General features: G+C 39.6%; 1 protein-coding gene and 1 long non-coding RNA gene across 2 annotated transcripts in view; one reads left to right on the top strand and one right to left on the bottom strand.

Moving 5' to 3' along the window:
* The window catches only part of LOC107477252 (transcription factor bHLH121-like), a 98729-nt gene that overhangs the window by 53924 nt on the left and 38392 nt on the right, over positions 1-6413 (bottom strand). The gene's annotated exons all lie outside the window — the stretch shown is intronic.
* Positions 2630-5807, top strand: LOC107477243 (uncharacterized). Its single transcript, XR_001589751.3, has 3 exons — positions 2630-4652; positions 4748-4801; positions 4877-5807. It is a non-coding gene; the product is annotated as an uncharacterized LOC107477243 (long non-coding RNA).

Raw genomic sequence — 6413 nt, 5'->3', positions numbered from 1 at the left:
CGTAAGGGTGACCGGGCACGTATAAATTCCCGGGTATGGATAACCCCCATTGAGTGATTATATGATGAATGTATGTGAAATATATGCATAGACTCTCGGGGATGCGCGACGAGGGACAGTCTAAGGTTTTCGGACTTGTCGGGTTGGCTGGATAACCGACAGATGGGCCCCATCAGCCATAGGACAGGCATGCATCATATGCATTTGTTTGTTTTGATTGCTATGCAGTTCCTGGGTATGCCTAATTGATTTATATCACCTGCTACCTACTATACTTGCTATTTGTACTATCTGCCCATTACTTGTGCGTGAACTTGTTTGGTTGCTTGTTTTTGTTGCATTGTGGATGATTATGGCTTCTATTTTAGTGCTTAAGTTGGATAATTGAATAACGGAGTTCTAGGATTGCCTATGGCATTCTCAGGACCGTATTTCTTATGCGCGTGGCACTTTTACCATGCTGAGAACCTTCGGTTCTCATTCCATATTGTTTTGTTGTTTTTCAGATGCAGGTCGAGAGGCTCCTCGCTAGGCGTCTGGATTCTGGAAAGCGAAGTAGTTCTTGGGTGTATTTTGGTTTCTATTTGTATATATGTATATATATGTGTAGCTCACTCTCCAAGTAACTTATGTATGCTGCTCCTCTTAGAGGTTGAGGGAGAGATAGGAGTTTACCTTGGTATTTTGGTATATTTTGGGGACACTTATGTATGTTTATATGTATATATGTATCCTCCGGCCAGCCTTAGCTTCGCAGGCTGAGTCAGAGGCTAGTTATGTTGTTCCTTGACTTTTCTTTATCCCTTCGTTTATTGTTTTATCATGTTCCTATTAGGTTTCTCATCACGCAAGTAATCCTATTCCTTGAGCGTTGCGCTTTTTATTTTGCGATTTTGTTTTGCCCGAATTTTTTCAAGGCTCCTAGTTAAGTATCTCTTTTCCTATTATTATATATATAATTCTATTTTTAGAGGTCGTAATATCTTATTATCTCAATCTTATGACTTAAGCATAAGATTTAGTATAGTAGGGTGTTACATTATGGTATCAGAGCAGTTCGTTCCTATAGAGCCTGAGGGACGGACTGATTATGCCTCTGGGCATACTCTGGGTGTCTATACATGCTATTTAGGGTATCTAACTGATATACGAGGCATGAATGCTCATGAGCATGCATTTGGGACTTTGAAATACTAAACTTGAGATATTGAGACTGATCACCTTGATATCACTTGTTTGGAGTGAACAGGAACCAAATGGCATCTCGTAGGCGCCGTCGTGAGCGTAAGCAAGGTCGAGGACGGAGAGCTGATGAGGTGACTATACCGGTAGGTAGTTTAACCGATATCGTGACCGCAATGACGAGTGTTGTTGCTGCCGTTGGCGCTGTTGCTGCTGCGACCATCCGAGTGATGGACGGGATGGAATCACAAGCTGGAACTGACAACGATGGTGATAATGAATATGAAGGTGGACATAATGTTCCGAATACATGGGTGCCAGCGGGTTATCCGGAGCAAGTTAACACGGGTCAAACAACGGGAGAAAGCTCAAGGAGAACTGAGGTAGCAAGGAATAATCGTCAGGAACCCTTCACAAAGAAAAAGGGAAAAATTACACCTGGGAGCCAAAATTTCAAGAAGAATCATTTTGTCACTTCACATTCTCAGCGCCGGAACAATGACCGAAGGAACGATAATCGTTCGGACCCAAATTCAGAAGGGCAAACTAGTGCTCAACCGGGTGACTTAAGGTGCTCAAGTTGCAAGAGGTACCATCCAAACAGACCATGCAGGGCCGGATTAGGCGTATGTTACAAGTGCGGGGGGCCAGGGCATATGTCTTGGAATTGTTCTTACAGAGGAAGCCGGGATGCAACCGAACCCGATTTTCAAACCCGAGGTAATTATGAACCAACAGTTGAATTTTTAATTTCCTTGCCTACCATTGATATGTAATGTTCCTTCGTGACGCGTGACGAGTTTCAGTAATCATGAGGTCCAAGTCGATGATTAGTCGAAAACTATTGGTTGTTGAGTCGAAGGGAGTACTAGAAGAGGGAATCACCTAACAAACTATTTCTTTGTGGAAAGCATCGGTTATGCTGGAGAAGAAAGAAGAGAACGGTAGGAAACCTTATGCAGAGAGAGTGTGCTAACGAACCTTCGCGACTCGATCTAATCCTTCTTTTGAAACCTATATTGACATTAGATCCGGAGCTTTTCCTAAATAGCTTGACTACCTTTCTAACTTTACTCCTTGTGCACATAAATATTGTTTCTTCCAGGATGAGTCTGAGCTTGTCTTGGTATAAACGCGTAATCCTTGAATCTTGTACCCTCGCTATGACTAGAGTTGCCTTGTTCGCAAACCATGTTCTTCAGAATCAGCAGAAATTTCTTTGACTCTATACGCTCTGTTCTCTCTACTAAGGGTCTTTAATTTGAACTCTTTTCTTGAGATGCACCTAGGTTCTTCTCCTTGTGCATTTCATTATTTCGGTATAATCCTGATTAACCGTGTACAAGATTTTCTTTTTTAATCGTTACGAACACCGTTTGTATTGCTCATTCATTTTTCGAGCTTAATGTCCTTTTGAAAATTAACTCGAGCCTATATTAGTATCATGTATAAAGTATAGCTGCAACTATTGAGATGTTGATTCCTTAAGAGCAAGACTTTTGGATACGAAAAATGAAGCAGGTAAGCATGCGCCGCCAAAAAGAGTTTTGAAGCATTAATTCTTGCAGACCACAAAGCCTATGATTAGTTTAATACGCTAGAACATACACCGGTTACATGGATACCCGAATATGAAGAGAGCTTCCAACCTCCAAGAGAAGGATTAACCCCAAATCCAGTAATCAGGATACCCGAACTTATTTAACAACTCGGAATTAGTGCGATACATTACCAGAGGGGTTTAGGATACGTGTAAATACAACATCGTAAAGTGGTAACAGATGCCCTAAGTAAGAAGTTTTTGGGAAAAATGCTTGGATATTAAGGGTATAGCTAAAGGAGTCAAACTAAATCTATTGCGATTTTAAAACATAGCAAAGACGAAATGCAGGAAGCGTGAGGGGACGATAAATACCTACCAAGGATGTCGAAGTCTGGCAAACGAAAGGGAACTAAGAAAGGATTTATATGTTTAATGTCGAAGTAGAGATCGTAGAGTCAAGGACTTAAGGAGTGCAATAACAGTGATAAGGAGCTACTAAGAGAACCAAAGCCGGCTGAATCAAGAAGACACCATGAGCGGGTTATGTGTCGAGATTAGGAGTTAGAGTGAGAAACTGTTGTCCGAAGAATACAAGAGAGGATTTTTGAAGTTACCTTGGGGTCTCTAAGACGTATCGCGAATTCAAGAAGATATTTTGAGCCGCCAGAAGTGAAGAACAAAGTGACGATCAATGTGATTACATGTCCGACGCATGAGAAAGAAAAGAGAATAACCATCGATTTCATAATAGATTGCCGATGACTAGGACAAAAGGTGATACTATTAGTGAACTGTAGATCAAGTGACCAGGCCCGTTTTGCCCATCGGAGTAGACCACTTCTTGGGGATATCAAAGAGACTATACATCAGGGAGAAGGTGAGATTTCACAGTATGTTAAACACATTTGAATTAACCGAAAACTGGAATACCAAACGTCTTAGTTCCTGAATTTGACAGCCGAAACAACGGAGGGAGAGTGACACAAATCTAAGTTAGAATTTTCACTATGAAAGCCGACAAAAGAGTTAGGCAGATCTAGGAAGAAGACTTCTCAAGTTGGAAGGAAGAGGATACCTATTTCTGAAGATCACTTCAACGAACTAAGATCGGATGATCAATCAAAAACTAAAAAGCTAAATTCCCATCACATCGGACCAGTGGCATATAGGATCGCTTTACTATCACAATGTTCGAACCTGCATGATGTGTTTCACATATTACAGCTTCATAAATACACTTTCGACCCAGTTATGTCCTACAACCAGAATCAGTCCAAGTAAGAGAAGGTCTGACGCTTCCAGTAACTCTGGTTAGGATTGATGATACTAGCATTAAACGTTTACGCGGGAGCGAGGTTTTCTTAGTGAAAGTAACTTGGTGTTGGGCTGGTATTGAAGAATACACCTAGAAGCTTGAGACAGAGATGCGGAAGGACTACCCACACCTCTATTCAGGTAGCGCACTCTGAATTTTGAGGACAAAATTCCTAATTAGGTGGGTAGGATGTAAACCCCGCTAAAATCGGTATATAATTAGTCAATAAATCGAATTTTCAATAGGAAAATTAAATACGCAAAACTGATATCAAAATAGGATAGAGCTCGTCGAAACGAGAATTTCGATACCAATTTCGAAAAGTTTGGCCCAAGATTGGGCCGGATGGGCCGGACTGGTTGAACCGGACCCAAAATGGGCCCAAGGCCCAACCGAACCCAATCCATTAAAGAGGCACAGCTTCTTATTTCCCTTCTTCTTCATTATTCACGCTGGGAAACATTTCTTAGGGGGAAGAAGAACACAAGCAAAAACCTAACCCTCACTTTAATTTCAAATCCATGTAACTTTTGATCCGGAGCTCCGATTGACGAACCGCTTGCGGCCACGCGTTCACCGCGACGAGCTCTATGAAACCCATGGAACAATTTGGTAGGTAACTCATTATTTCCTTCTCAGCCAGCTTCTCCTAATTTCGGAAATTTATGAACAATTAAGTTAAAAATTGTTCAATCCTTGTGTTCTAGGTTCAAGTTAGCTTCCGGAACTTGTGGGCTCAAGCTATTGAGCATATGGGTATGGTAAGAACACCCTAACCCTAGCTCAATCTTGTTTTAGCAATGGAGAACTGAAATTAGAATATGTATATGTATTAGGTGTAGATTAAGTGGGTATATATGCATTGGGAATGTTTGGAGGCTTGTTGGTGATCAAAGCTTAGTTTGTGGCTGTTTTACTTGAGCTTGAAGAGGCTGTAATTTTGTGTTGAGAAGCTGCCTTGGGTGAATTAAGTGATCGGCCAAGGTATGGTTTAAGTTTCGTACGTTTAATATTTACGGTGTTGTGAAAGCTTAGGTTAGAGATACCATAGGATAAGTTGAATTGTTTGTTGTATTTAATGATTAGCCTTGTAATGTTATTGGAAAGGATTTGTTGGTGGATATATATATATTGGAATTATGAGGTGTGGAAGTTATTAATAGTGTGTTCTTATATTTATTTATGATGGATTAGGATTGGTGTTTGTTAATAAGGATGTAGAGTTGTGTTGTGGTGGTATTGCATGTGCTGTAACTAATTATGTAATGATCGGATTTGCATGAGACTAAATCTGGGTTAAACTTGGGAATATAAGGAACTAAACTGGAAAAATTGGGACCTTTTTGTTAAATATACAATTTATGGCAAATTTTTAAAGATAGGTTGTTAAATCTGTCCTGCAGCAGAAAATGTCAAACAGGGCAGCAACTTGTTGGTCTTGCTGCGACTTCTACGAGTTGAGTTTTGGAGCGAAACCAATTTTGTTATAAAATTTGATTAATTTTCCTTATTTCTCTAAAACTTCATAATTTTAAGAGTTGAGGATTGGGAGTTGTGAGTTTTTGAATATTGGCGGTCAGAGCTGAAAAGAAACAGATTTCAGCAAGCTATGCATCAACTTCCAATGCTTGTAACTTTTAGAATTGAATAGCAATTGGGTTGTAACCAAGACACACTTGTTTCTGGATGAGTAAAGTTTAACTACATTAATTTTTAAAGTCATTGGATTTAACTTGGATTTTATATTGAATTTTGAATATCACATGCTGCTGCTGTTTTTCTGGTTTTATGCACTGCAGAGCAGTCACGGTTTTTCCTTTATTCCTGAGGCTAGAGAAATCATAAAATTATGATCTTTAATTTGTTAGAAAGCTTATTTCAAGACAAATGCCTGGACATAAAGTTTGCACAATTCTGAGTTTATTTGTTATATTAAAAAAGAAAAGAAAATAGAGTGTTGAGGATGTCTTATTGATAGTCATGGGTTCGAGAAGTTAAAGTTTAATCTTCGTGTGATGTGATTGGTTTGATGTTAGAGTTGTGTTGATTTTAAGATTATTCGATATTAAGAAGTTTGAGAAGAATCTGATAAATAGTTTGGTCAGAACCTGGAAAGGGTAATCAAGATGAATTATAAGGGAATGATGATGAAAAATGTGAAAGGGAGGTTGTTAACAAAAGGAGTTAACATGCCATGGCTTGATGAATGATTAAATAATGATTATGACTATAAAATGGCTTATGAATGATGATATCTGAGATACGAGTTTCCCTGGGTAAAAACCGTGGCTCGCCACCACGTGTTCCAGGTTGATTCTCGATACTCTGTTAACCCTACGTCGTAAGGGTGACCGGGCACGTATAAATTCCCGT

Source organism: Arachis duranensis, chromosome 3 (genome assembly GCF_000817695.3).
Source record: "Arachis duranensis cultivar V14167 chromosome 3, aradu.V14167.gnm2.J7QH, whole genome shotgun sequence".
NCBI lineage: Eukaryota > Viridiplantae > Streptophyta > Magnoliopsida > Fabales > Fabaceae > Arachis > Arachis duranensis.
This window is presented reverse-complemented; position numbering and strand designations above follow the sequence as displayed.